At 45.1% G+C, this 14,520-nt stretch overlaps 1 non-coding gene across 1 annotated transcript; it reads left to right on the forward strand.

The window, feature by feature from the left end:
- The first annotated feature begins 1,427 nt into the window (after nucleotides 1-1,427).
- Nucleotides 1,428-1,511, forward strand: TRNAL-UAA (transfer RNA leucine (anticodon UAA)). The gene has a single exon. It is a non-coding gene; the product is annotated as a tRNA-Leu (tRNA).
- The last annotated feature ends 13,009 nt before the right edge of the window (nucleotides 1,512-14,520 follow it).

The following is a 14,520-nucleotide window of genomic DNA, read 5'->3' on the forward strand; positions in this document are numbered from 1 at the left end:
CCTGAGTCCACAAACTCGGTCGTCCGCGGAAGCTCTCGACGGGGCTCGGGGTTTGGACCTCTCCGCTGTTGGATGGGGTCCTCCCTTCTGGTTGGTGGGGTTATCCTCTCCACCGGGTGGGTGACAGGAGTCCAGGTTCTCGGGGAATACTGTGGGTGGCGGCCTCCCTTGAGTGATCCAGTGGCCTCAGACCCAGGATGGGCGTCTCTGCGGGAGTTTGTACCAGGAACTCTCCGAGATGGGAAAGGGTCTTCCGATCGGGTTGACTGGATCTCCCGAGCTGGCGGGTTGTAGACCCCTCAATTGTCTGCTCTCCTGCCTCTAGCATCACCGGAAGCAACTGGTGTTTGCACCGGCCATTCCCAGATATCCAGTTGGGTGTCGTCACCCAGGAAGTTTTCCACCAAGCGGACCGCTGAATCCAGGGAAAATGCAGCGTGTCTTTTTACCCAGGAGCGGGAGGAGGGGGGCAGTATCTGTATGAACTGCTCGAGCACAAACTGTTCAAGGATCTCTGTCTTGTCACGTTTTTCCGGTTGTACATAAGTCTTCTAAGCGGTGGGCTACGACCCGGGGTCTGTCTCTGTTTGTATATTTGACTGTCCGGAACCGCTGTCGGTAGGTCTCTGGAGTGAGGCCTAGGCGATCCAGAATAGCAGCCTTTAGTTGCTGATAGTCCATGGCCTCGTCTGCTGGAAGAGCCTGGTAGGCTGCCTGAGCTTCCCCTATGAGGAGTGGAGCCAGAGTCGTTACCCAGCGATCAACTGACCAGCCGTGGGCCGTGGCTACCCTTTCAAAAGTGAGGAGAAATGCCTCTGGGTCTTCGTTTGGCTTCATTTTAGGCAGCATCACCGGTGGGTTATTTAAGTAGTAGGGAGGCATACATTATGTCAAACTTTTTTTGACAGGTACCACGCCCCTTTTCCCCTAAGCCCCGCCCCCTTTTGGCCTTAAACCCGCCCTATGTCCCGCCCCTTCCGTATCCGGTCCCGCCCCTTCCATATCCGGCCCCGCCCCCTGCGCCAATTTTTTTTTTAGGTTGACGCCCCCTGCGCCAGAAAAACGCAGTTGACGCCCCCTACGCCAAAAAAAACGCGGTTGACGCCCCCTACGCCAAAAAAACGTGGTTGACACCCCCCTGAGCCCATTTTTTATTATGTGTATTTTTAATTCTTTTTTTGTGATTGGTGCGTACTGTTGACGTAGATTCGAGGGGGCGTATACATACGCGGGGCATGTCCGGGCATGTTTATAGGCGTTTGGGACATGCCCGAACATGTTTTTTTTCATACGGGCAAGTCTGGACATGTTTATTATGAAATAACGCAGTGCGCATGTCAGAAAATTTCAAAAGACGTTGAAAAGAGGGCGTAGCATTTTTTTTAATTCAGACGGGATACTCCTTTAAGAGAATAAAACCCTCAAGTGTCAGGGTGGCCGAGTGGTTTAAGGCGTTGGACTTAAGATCCAATGGACGTATGTCCTCGTGGGTTCGAATCCCTCCCCCGACATAATCTTTTTATATGTATAGAGACGGTATGGGGATTAGCCGCAACAGGGGCTACATAAAAATAAAAAGTACAAGTGGATAAGAGTCAAAAATATTTATTTTTAAAAGCTACAACAGTTTCAAGCATGAAATAATTACAAGGCGTATTTACAAGTAAAATGGTAAATAAGGTATTAAAAGTCAGTTAAGGCATTAATAGACTAAATACATCTAGAGTCGTTAAGTTAGTACGATACATAGTATAGAGGGACAGCAATACAATGTCTTATTTACAGTGGGAAAATAATTAAACAGTTTATTTACAGTTTCAACCAGTCAGCCGACGGCGTTAATAGACTACCCCTCCTCTTGTTTAGTAAATACCCCGGCGGTGATGTTAAGCCAGGGGCACTTAAAGAACTGTAACGCAAATCAGAGGTTCTTTTCTGAAGGGGTAAAAGGGTTGATGAAGGAGGGGGCGTTGTATCGGGGGGCAGTATTTTTAAGCGATCCAGGCTTTCTCTATTTGTTGCATTACCCACAACCGATGAGGGGATATTCAGTTCAGCCATCGCAGACAGAAAAGGGCTCCAGCCCTGTGGTATTTTACGCTGTGTAACAGTGTGACTTTGTGTAACACCGCGTACCAAATCCAGTAAATTAGAGCCTGGTATAACCTGTTTTTTTATAAATAAATTCCCCTTTGTCATTCCAGCTTGTAATATGTTTAGCCTGAAACATTTTACTGAGCAATAACTCTGCATTTTTCTTGAAGCGGACATTCACATTAGTAACAACCTCACGAATCAAATTGTCAGTCGTATCTGCTGAGACAATATCCTGGATGTGTAAAGGGAGAGAGGCTGTTTCACCAGTAGGCATTAAAAGGGTTATGCGGTTCTTCTCCCCTTTGCTCTGTTTAGCATGCACCAAGTATTTCTGCAGTACAGTAGTGTATCTTTTTATCCTCTGATAAATTATTGCTATTTAAGATCGCATTAATGTCTGTATCTAGGTGTTGCATGGCAACTTCACGTATGTCGGCCTCTCGCTGTGGGGGACGCTGTAAACGATCCATATCTTGTTTGGGGACCAGGTACATTTTCTCAGCATATTCCATTCGCGGTTAGTGAGAAGGCCAGTCAGCAGCGGTATAGCAAAACCCAAAAGAGAGCCAATAAAGCCGCCGGACTGCTTCACCAGGCGTTTCTTTTTTACAATTGTAAATTTTTTATCGCTCAGCTTTTTTATAATTTTACGCCACTTTTTAAGTATGCCAATTTGCCGCTTTGATAAAGGTATTTTACCTTTTAGAGCATTGAGGGCTATCTCGCATATGGCGGTGACTAAATCATTAGACGCTGAACACAGAATAACTTTTCTTTGCTTTGGTGAAGCCCTTATTAATGCTTTTAAAGTATGCCAACTGCGGCGTAGTCGCTTAGACATGTTTACAACCGCGCTGCGGCTACAAGTAATGACAATTTACAGATAATTATCTCTTTTTAGAACCATTTTTTTTTTTAAAACATAAACTGTGGGGTTGTCAGGCGGAAAGATACCGGTTCTTAAGCGGTACTCATCAGGGGTCGTGGCTCTTAAATCTACTAACAAAAAACCATATGGGGACCGTGTGGCATCTTCAAAAGCCTCTAAAAAGAAGTGTGATTTACCAGGGTACATTTGACGAGCTAAGGTGTTAATTTGTAATTTATACCTTGGATTTTTAAAAAGAACCATATACTGTATTTAGTGTTTAAATTTATGGTTCTGCTTTTTTTACCCTGGCAGAAAACATTTTGTACGAGGTACATGATACTGGGGTTTCTGTGATGCACATACTTGGTGAATGCTTTTCAATTTCAGAGCTCTCACTGGCGGCTTCCATCAAGTCATCAACGATTGTCAAATTCACTTTACCAGGGGGAAAAAGATCATCGTCATTAAATGTAGCGGGTATACCCTCAATAAATCTAATGTGACGAGAGCGCGGCTACTGGTTTGACAAGCGTAGGTATGATACGCACACATACACGCACACACACAGAGACTCGCGCACGCGTACGGACAGATGTAGTAGACCCCCTTACGATCGTGTCAGGTCTAGGACGTCGTTTGGGTACGGACATACTTTAAAGGCCCGACTGCCGCGGTACGTACGGATGGACGATAACGTCCCTATAGACGAAACCGACCCAACATGCGCGGAGACAAAGGACATATCCCAGACATATACGACCCCCAACAACACATTAAAACCATGCGCCCTGACGCACGCATTGCTCCCCGCACACAAACGCAACACTTTCACACAAAGGGTATCTGACACGGGTCCCTGGCAGCCCACCTCGAACGTATGGACAGATGATAACGGACGTCAAAGACCATCGTCCCCAACTACGGAACACGACGATACTCTATCGATACACGCAGACATATCCTCGGAGATTGACGCGTCTCGTGCAGATGGCGCGTTTGCAGACAATGGTGAGGTTGTTCTGTGTAATAAGCGTAACAGGAGCAGCAGCGGTAGTGACAGCCGCGATACCGATAGCTCGAATGACAGAGTTAGCGACGGTCGTACATTAAGCACATCTAGCAATAACTCTGTTGACAGTAAGATGAGCGTTAAAACAACCATGACTGTGCCTCTGTAGATAACATAAGCATTGCTGCCAACGATTATGAGGATTTCGTTGACGATGATTTTTAAATACACACCGTACCTGCCTCGTATAATAAGTTGTTGACGAACTACATTGTTTACATTGTATATATGTATAATAATATTCCCTGCCTTTCACCCCCCCTTCCCTGCCTTTCACCCTCCCGCCCCGCCCCTGCCTTTCACCCCCCCGCCCCTGCCTTTCACCCCCCCGCCCCTGCCTTTCACTCCCCCCCGCCCCTGCCTTTCACCCCCCTTCCCCTGCCTTTCACCCTCCCGCCCCCGCCCCTGCCTTTCACCCCCCACACCCCTGCCTTTCACCCCCACGCCCCCGCCCTTCAACCCCCGCCCCTGCAATCCCAGGCAACGCCGGGTATATCAGCTAGTGTATAATAAAGTTTGTTTTGTGTATTGGTTTTACAAATGACATAATGCTTTGTTTTACTAAAATGAAACCGCTGTGTATTAGGTGTTACATGTCGGTATTATAAATAAAGGCATTTGGGTTTTAAGATTCTGTGTCCGTCATGTCTGATCCTTCCACTATACCATTAGTCATAAAGTAACCGTACCTGCCGGTTGGCACATGCACAGTGCTGGTACCCTAATAAATGGTTGCGTTCCTTCCGTAGTAGTGCCGCAGGAGGAAGCCACAACCTCCATATTAATGAACAATTGGTAACTGAGGAAGAAGTTCATAAGCGACTTGAAAAAAATTAAAGTAAATAAGGCACCTGGCCCCGATGGCATACATCCAAGAGTTCTCAAGGAGTTAAGCTCAGTAATAGCAAAAAATAGAAAAAACAAGCGCAAATAATATTAGTAATAAATCAAATAACATAAATGATATACTGTCCTTAATGAGTGCAGCTCCCGACGTAGAATTCAAACCAAATTCAATCAGCAAATGAAGGAAAAACAGGTGCGCAAATCACATCAGGACATGGAAAAGAAAGTAAAAACACAAAAATAGTGCAATATTGTCTACTCCAACAGATCATTTCAATGCTGGAAGTTCTATAAAATTTGCACTCACGTGTTTAACGTGAAATGAAAGCGTTGTGGTTATTAGAAGTTACCAACTTATATCTCCAGACAGGTACTCCAGATCCATATAGAGGGGGGGGGGAAATCCATATACAAAAAAGGGGGAAAGCAAAAATAGTATAGTACTGTTTTTAATGTTAAAAACACAAGTATTCCACTGTTCCATATCCTGACAGTGAACAGTGCTTAGCCTTTTGGTTATTAGGAGCAATGTATATTATAGGGTAAGAGTGCAAATTACTATGGTGCTTTACTCAATTCTTTTTGAGTTCTCTTGGTTATAAATGTTATACCCTCTATGCACCTACCTTACTATATATAGGATCGCAATATATGTAGAGGTGAGCAGTTCAATTTTTTCTTATTTGATCAAGTCCACTAGACAGCTAGTGTCGTTTTCATGTAACTAGCTCCCACACTCTCCCGAGTTGAACATACCTTATATTTCCCTATATAATAGTGATTGGCATATGAGTAACATGACAGGCTTTCTAGACAGTACACAGAATTTTGATATTTGGTTGAATGAAGCCATTAATGTCTTTTCAACTAATGGTGCTCCTAGTGATGACCAGACACCTAACATCAAAACGTTCTTCTATCATTTAGAAAGAACTTATACATCACAGGCCAAGATCTGGTGGGAAGTGACTAGCCTTGATTACTACCTAAAAAGTAACCTTGTCCCAAGAGGGCTGCGTGTTAAGCTACCACCTTCCCAGCAGATTGTTGATGTTGAGTTTACCACATACTGGAATAAAATACTGTTGGAATGCTCATCCAGACTTATGACCCTTTTATGGACTATGAAACCAAAAGGCTAGAAGTGGTAAAAACAGAGATAAAGACACAACTAGAGTATTTGGATATTTGGCGCACCAATACAGAGTTTGTGCAACTTGAACTCAAACTCAAGAACAACATAGACAAACTCACAAAAGACATTAAGGAGAGGAAACAAAGGAAATATAAAAGGGACAAGATTGATTTTGAAACAGGTAAAATCTTTAATTTCAAATCTAGACGCCAGACAAAACATTACTCACAGGCACAGGAAACATCCACTGATTGTGAGATTTCGGAAAGTGAACCCGAGACCACACACTGTGAAATAAACCCTGAACACCCCGGTACTAGTACAGGACTCCCTTTTCCACTACCCCAAAGACCAGCCTCTTTTTTAGGAGAAGCGGGCAATACAGGCCAGCCCTCAAGAGGAAAACAAGGAGGGGGAAGGGTAGACTATCTGGGAGACAGAGAGAATTGGGCATACCAGGAACCGCAACACACGAGGAGCAGACGAAGGAGAAACAGGCGATACAAATAATCAATCTTTCCTCCAGAATCCTAAGCACTGACCATATACACTTACTCTCCAAAGGTCTTTCCTTTTGTCCAACCAACCAAATAGATATTTTTAATACAGTCAAAGATCTTAACCTATTCTGTCGAAAGTTAAATCTTCACAAATTCTTCAAAAAATGTAGAGTTTGGCAGAATAGGAACACCCCCCCCGGAAAACTTGAACACACAGGATTGTGACAATATTGAACTCCAAGAGGGTCTCATAGATGAAAACACTAGACCAAGGGGAGAAGGGCCTTTCACCACGCTCAGGAACAAATCTCACTTTGTTCCCCCATCTGAAACTAGTGCGAATGTTGATGTTTTTTGTCAACTAGTTACTAAAGACATAATGTCTTTAAAAGTCAAAAAAGGAAACAAAATCTCACTTATAAAGAACGTTTAGCATTAAAGGATCTAGCAAATGACCCCACAATCATTATCAAACCCTCAGACAAGGGAGGAAATGTGGTGATTCTTAACCAATGTGATTAAATTGTTGAATGTAAGCGTATCCTGTCGGACAGTAAATGCTATAAAATCCTAAAAACCAATTCAACAATAGCGTTCACCAAAGAACTCACGACCATACTTACTGAAGGCTTACTCACAAACTTATCTCTAAAAATGAACATGATTATATGTTGGTTAAGAAACCCCAAACAGCTACCTTTTACTGTCTTCCAAAGATACATAAAGGGAAGATCCCCCCACCCGGAAGACCCATTGTCTCCTGTATTGACAACATAACATCACGTGTAAGTGTATATTTGGACAATTTCCTGCGCCCGTATGTCACCAGCCTTCCATCTCACATTAGAGACACTAAGAATGTCCTACTCAAACTGGAGAATATAGTGTTGGAAAAAGTCACTTTTCTGGTGGGATTAGACGTAGAGGCACTGTATTCAAGTATACCTCATGAGTTTGGGGTTCAGGCTGTTTCCCACTTTCTAAGAGCCAGGGGGGATGACATGAAACGACATAACACCTTGATATTGGACCTTCTTTGGTATGTTCTGACCCACAACTTTTTCCTTTTCGAGCATCAACTCTACCACCAGGTGCAGGGTACGGCAATGGGGACAACCTGTGCCCCCACGTATGCCAACCTGTACCTGGGATGGTGGGAAGAGATGATTGTCTTTGTGGAAGACCACGAAAGGTTTTTAATCCATGTGGAGTTGTGGGTCAGATTTATAGACGATATCCTACTCATTTGGAGTGGGACTGAAGATTTGTTGAAGGAATTTATCCAAAGTCTAAATAAGAACAAACAAAATCTCATTCTAACATATCAGTTGAGTAAAATTCAATTGGATTTCCTCGATATTACTATATCAAAAAATGACATGGGTGGGCTGACAACTAGCATCTATAGAAAACCTACCTCTACCAACACGCTACTTATGGCAAATAGCCATCATCCTAGGCACATTACAGATAATATTCCGATAGGACAGTTCCTACGCCTTAGAAGGAACTGTTCTTCCTTATCCGAATTTAAGCTACAAGCCAAAGAAATGACAACAAGGTTCAAGGAAAGGGGGTACACAAATAAAATCATAAAGAAGGCCTACTACCGGGCATTCACTTCTGAAAGAACAGTACTACTCGCTAATAAAAAAGAGACAACTACAGATAACATAATAAGGTTTATTGGCAAATACAGCAGCCAATCACATGAGCTTAGACAGATTCTGCACAGCATTGGCATGTCTTACAGGAAGATCAGGACTTGTGCAAAGTTCTCCCCACAACTCCGAGCATGTGTTGGAAACGCAGTGGCAACATTAGGGACAGACTTGTCCATAGTCATTTCCAAAGCAAAACAAATAAAACCTGGTTGGGAGAAAAACCATCAGGGTATTACAAATGCACGAGATGCAAAGCATGTCCTGTCATGAGAAATGCAAAAACGTTCATGAATCTTACACAAACACAGACTTATCCAATAAAATAATTTATTAATTGTGAAACCTGCGGTGTTATTTACCTCATGACATGCGAGTGTGGGAAACGCTATGTAGGGAAAACACACAGAGCATTTAAAACCCGCGTCCTTGAACATATTGGCAACATTAGGAATTCGGTAGATAACCCACTAGCCAGACATATTATTGAATTTCATCAAGGTAATCCCAATGTTATGAGTTTCATTGCCATTGAACATATTCAGCGAAATCCACGAGGAGGAGACTGGGACAAAATACTTCTCCAAAGAGAAAGTCGTTGGATATTTCTGTTACAGTCCCAGTCATCCTCTGGACTCAATGAGGGATTTCTATATTCAGCATACCTTCATTAAATTAAACAATTACTAAGAGCTACTGATATGGAATAACATCCCCCCCTCCCCCCCCCCCCCCCACTTTATAGGGAGAATTTCACTATATGCTGGGATCCAGGGAATACAGGAGTAAACCAGTTATGATCCGTATTGACCTTAGGGGCGGATCACCTAAAAGTACACACACTCCTACACTATAACATCTTTTTACTAGTGATCCATAGTTTACCTACTTTATCCCCCTGCTAGACCTTCCCTTAATTCATGTCACTTAAATGACTTATACACAAAAGGGATACTATTCATGAAAGATAGGTCCGTGACAATTTGTTACTTATGTCAGACCTGACATGATAGGGTCACTTCCACAGACTCCTACCAATAGAAGCTAAGCGCTGCCAATAAAAGGCCAAGTCAGGTATTTAGGAGCAGACTCGTCCCCCTGATGAAGCGCGTGCATCGCGCGAAACATATGTCGGGTTTGTCGGACGTCACCAGAGTGACGTCACTGAGGAGCGGCGGCTCATGCGGCTGATGCCATCTGAATCCTGCTAGACACACGGCTTGAATAATCCCTTTCCTTCTCTGCTGTTGGGGTTTGCCGCAACCCACACTGACACGAACCACCGGTGGTGATTCATGTTTGTTCCTTTGAATGTGCAACACGCCCGAGTACTTCTTGCATAGATACATGTGTTGTAGGACTCACTGCTACATAACAGCAGACTATCACCTGTGGCTACACAGCAGTCACTTTTTGGTTGAGACGAGTTGGTTACTTTGTGGCACCTTGCATTGCCTAGTTTATCCTCATACAGGCATTTACATTGTTTGTCACTATATTGTGTCTATAGAGCATGCATGTGTGATATCTGAGCTCCAGCAGGCTTTTGGCTACTATGTTTTATATGTTGCCAGTTTGACAATTAATAGCCTATATACTCCAACAGTATTTGCTAAGGTGCAAATGGTATAATAAGGAGTTGTCTATAACAGACACCTCATATACAGATCATCTTATTGTGCAACCTAGGCTATACAATAATATACATGCTAACTACATGTGTGGACCTTAACTAACAACACACATAGTGAAACTCTAGTTTATACAGCAACACCCTGTTTGTTGCAAACTTACACCGCAGAGCGTTTGAGACCGTAGGAGGGGGAAGATAATTTTCTGTCTGCAGAAACCACGCAGTTACTTATCAGAACCTCCATAATTTCCCCACTCCCCCGCTCCCACATGGGGATTTTAAACAACATTTTAAAAAAAACATTTTTTACTATTGAATGTGATTATTAGATGTATTAAAGTATTTTTTGTTTTTTCGTCGGTTCCATATCCTGACAGTGAACAGTGCTTAGCCTTTTGGTTATTAGAAGTGTGGCAGGACGGCCTGTATCCGAGGTCAGGGAACAGTCCACACGTGTAGTTTCAGGATAATGAAAAATGTTCAATGGCTTTATTTCTCCACAGTAACATAACATGCGGGTACACTGTCCCTTTAACAAAATAAATCCTGCTCCATGATGGGAGAAAAACTGACTAACACAGCAGACTTATCTAGCAGGCTGGCTGGCTAAACCATAACCAAACCTTCAGAGTCTTTTAAGCAGTCGTGAAAACAAATGAAACAAATTTTACTTTGGCTGCAGTAAGTAGTGTGTTGTATCCTTCTGGCTAGCAGCACATCTATCCATGTGCTCTTGTCTGAGAGAGCCAGCTACTTCTGGTAACAAGACCCTTTTCTACCTTTCTGGCTCTTAGGTGTCAGCTTACTTCCTGACTACCTAAGTTCCACCTGAGTTAACCCTTATGAGTGCTGGATGAAGCACTCACACATATGTCTCCCAGGCGTAACTGATAGGAGTTGACTTCACTCTGTCACATACCTCCCCTGTTTGTGTGTGGCTAGTGTCCCACACGGCTGAAGCCCGACCCTCCACTCCTTCCCTTGACAAAAAATCAGCATTTCCATGGTCCTTTCCAGGTCTATGCTGAATATCAAACGAGAAGGGTTGGAGGGCAATATACCACCTGGTCAACCTTGGATTTGTGTCCTTCATGGTGTTTAACCACTTCAAGGGCGCATGGTCAGTGACCAGGGTGAAGTGTACTCCGGCGACATAATGTCTCAAGGCCTCAATTGCACATTTTACAGTGAGGCACTCCTTCTCAATAACGGAATACCTCACTTCCCTTGGGAACAGCTTCCGGCTGATGAACAGTATGGGGTGTTCAACACCATCAAATTGCTGAGACAGCACTGCTCCCAGTCCTAGCTCTGAGGCATCCGTCTGGATGATGAAGGGCTCTTTAAAATCTGGGCTCCGAAGAGCGGGGCCCTCTGACAGGCACTTTTTTAGCATGTCAAAGGCGTCTTGGCACTCCCAAGACCATTTAACTTGGGTTGGGGCACTCTTTTTTGTCAGATCTGTTAGGGGTGCAGAAATTTCCGAAAAATTGGGGATAAACCGCCGGTAATACCCTGCTAACCCCAAAAGGGAGCGGACCTGTGTCTTTGTCTGTGGGGTGGGGACTTCCTTTATGGCGGCCACCTTGCTAGCTAGTGGCCTTACTATCCCTCCCCCAATGGCATAGCCCAAGTACTTTGTAGTGGATTTACCCAGGGCACATTTTTATGGATTTGCAGTGAGCCCTGCTTCTCTTAAGGACGTTAGGACTGCCCTCAACCTTTTTATATGAGACTGCCAGTGTCTGCTATAGATGACAATGTCATCTAAGTAGGCCGCGGCATATGCCCTATGGGGTCGTAGTACCTTGTCCATTAACCTTTGGAACGTGGCTGGAGCCCCATGTAACCCAAATGGCATAGTGACGAATTGGTATAAACCGAGAGGTGTGGCGAAGGCAGTTTTGTATTTGGATTCTTCCGCTAGAGGTATCTGCCAATATCCTTTCGTGTGATCTAGGGTGGAGATATACTCTGCTTTACCAAGCGAATCAAGCAATTCATCCACCCTAGGCATTGGATATGCATCAAATCTGGATACAGCATTTACCTTTCGCAGATCTACACAAAACCTCACCTTCCCATCTGGTTTAGGGACCAACACGATAGGGCTACACCATTCGCTGTGGGACTCCTCGATCACGCCCAATTCCAACATGTCTATTATCTCCCTCTCTACCAGGTCTTTTCGGCCCTCTGGCAATCTATAGGGACGGGACCGTACTTTTACGCCAGGTTCTGTCTCAATCCTATGGGACACTAAATCAGTCTGCCCTGGCAGCTCAGAAAAAACATCTGAGAACTGGTTACATACATCAAGTAGGTCTGACCTTTGTTCCGTTGTTAACTGCTCTCCCATGGGAACCTGATGGTCAGTGTACATACTACCCTTTGGAAGCTTTGGACCCAAATCCGTCTCTCCTTCCCGAGGGTGAATGAACAGCGATCTCATCGTTTTCCAGGGTTTCAGGAGGTTCACGTGGTAGATTTGTTTACCCTTCCTGGACCCTGGTTGAGAGATCTCATAGTTCACCTCCCCGGTGCGGCGGAGAACTTGGAAAGGACCCTGCCCCTTCGCAAGGAGTTTACTCTCTGATGTCGGTAGTAGTAGCATCACTTGGTCCCCAGGTTGGAAGACCCTCAAGCGAGCATTTTGGTTGTACTGCCTCTCTTGACGTTCTTGAGCAGATTTGAGGTTTTCCTTTGCAAACCGACCTATCATGTCTAGGTGGTTTCTAAGGTCTATGACATACTGAAGGGTATTCTTGGAGGGGGAGGGCTCCTCCTCCCAGGATTCCTTCAGTAGGTCGAGAATACCCCGAGGTTGGCGTCCATATAGGAGCTCAAACGGGGAGAAGCCTGTGGATGATTAGGGAACTTCTCGTACCGCAAACAACAGGAAAGGGAGAAGTTCATCCCAAGCTCGCTTTTCAGTGTCCACAAACTTCCTAAGCATAGATTTGAATGTACGGTTAAACCTCTCTACCAATCCATCAGTCTGAGGATGGTAGACCGAGGTCCGGACGGATTTTACCTCCAATAACTTCAGGACATCCTGCATTATCTTTGCCATGAAATTTGTTCCCTGGTCAGTTAACATTACTTGGGGAAGTCCTACCCTAGAAAACAGTTCTAACAGCCTGTGAGCAACCTGTTTAGCAGTGGCTGATCTCAGAGGGAAGGCCTCAGGATATCTGGTGGCATAATCAACAACAACGAGTATAAATTTATGTCCCTTCGCAGAGGGTTCTAAAGGTCCGACCAGATCTACCCCAATTCTCTCGAATGGGATGGCTACCAAGGGCAGAGGAACCAAGGGAGCCGGCTTCTGTCCTTTTTGGCTAGTTAACTGGCATTCAGGACATGTCTCACATAGTTTCATGATGTCACCATGTATGCCTGGCCAGTAAAACCGGGACGAGATGCGGTCCGTGGTCTTATCTCTGCCCAAATGACCACCCCATGGGAGAGTATGGGCTAGGGTGAACACTGTTTTAATCAACCCTTTAGGGACTAGCATCTGTCGAATGACCTCCCCTGTTTGTGTAACCTTATTCACACGATATAGTATGTCATTCAACAGTTCAAAATGTGGATACACTTTTACACCTTGTTCATCTATTATCTTGTTGTTGACCTGTACCACCTTCTCATATTGTCTAGCCAGAGCTGGGTCCTCCCTCTGCCTCTGACGGAAGTCAGGAAGATCCAGGCCTGGCAACACTCCCGTATCTATCTGTTCCCCACCCTGGTCATCCCCGGCCATGATCTGCAGTCCTTTGGGCTTACTAATGTTACCAAAAGTCCCAGCCTTTCTTAACCAGTCCTCTTTTTCTGCACGTCTCTGTTTACGTGTCTTTGGGACATGGTGTTTATGGGGGAAAATCTCTGGGGAAAAAGGGAACAATTCTCCGGGCTTCTCCGATACCAGAGAAGTAGGCTCTGTAGGAGTAGGGGCCAACAATGTTTCGAGGTAGGGCCAGTCTCGGCCAAGTAGAACAGGAGCAGGTAGCCAGGGAGCAACTCCCACTAGTAGGCTAGCCTCTTTATCCTGGATACGTAGTAGAACGTTCGCCGTCGGGTATCTCTTTGTATCCCCATGGATAGACTCGATATTCCAAGGAGAGTCATAAGATAGTCTATTGCTTGGAATTAGGCCCTCTAGGATCAGGGTTTTTCCAGAGCCCGAGTCCAGCATGGCGTTTACTTTTGTCTCCTCCAGAGATGCTGGGACTAACCACGGATTGTGGTCCCCTCGGAGACAAGCTGTGGCAGTGGTTCTGCCATATAAACAGTCCATCTCCTCATCTCCTGAGTCCACAAACTCGGTCATCCGCGGAAGCTCTCGACGGGGCTCGGGGTTTGGACCTCTCCGCTGTTGGATGGGGTCCTCCCTTCTGGTTGGTGGGGTTATCCTCTCCACCGGGTGGGTGACAGGAGTCCAGGTTCTCGGGGAATACTGTGGGTGGCGGCCTCCCTTGAGTGATCCAGTGGCCTCAGACCCAGGATGGGCGTCTCTGCGGGAGTTTGTACCAGGAACCCTCTGAGATGGGAAAGGGTCTTCCGATCGGGTTGACTGGATCTCCCGAGCTGGCGGGTTGTAGACCCCTCAATTGTCTGCTCTCCTGCCTCTAGCATCACCGGAAGCAACTGGTGTTTGCACCGGCCATTCCCAGATATCCAGTTGGGTGTCGTCACCCAGGAAGTT

Source organism: Ascaphus truei, chromosome 15 (genome assembly GCF_040206685.1).
Source record: "Ascaphus truei isolate aAscTru1 chromosome 15, aAscTru1.hap1, whole genome shotgun sequence".
Taxonomy (NCBI): Eukaryota; Metazoa; Chordata; class Amphibia; order Anura; family Ascaphidae; genus Ascaphus; species Ascaphus truei.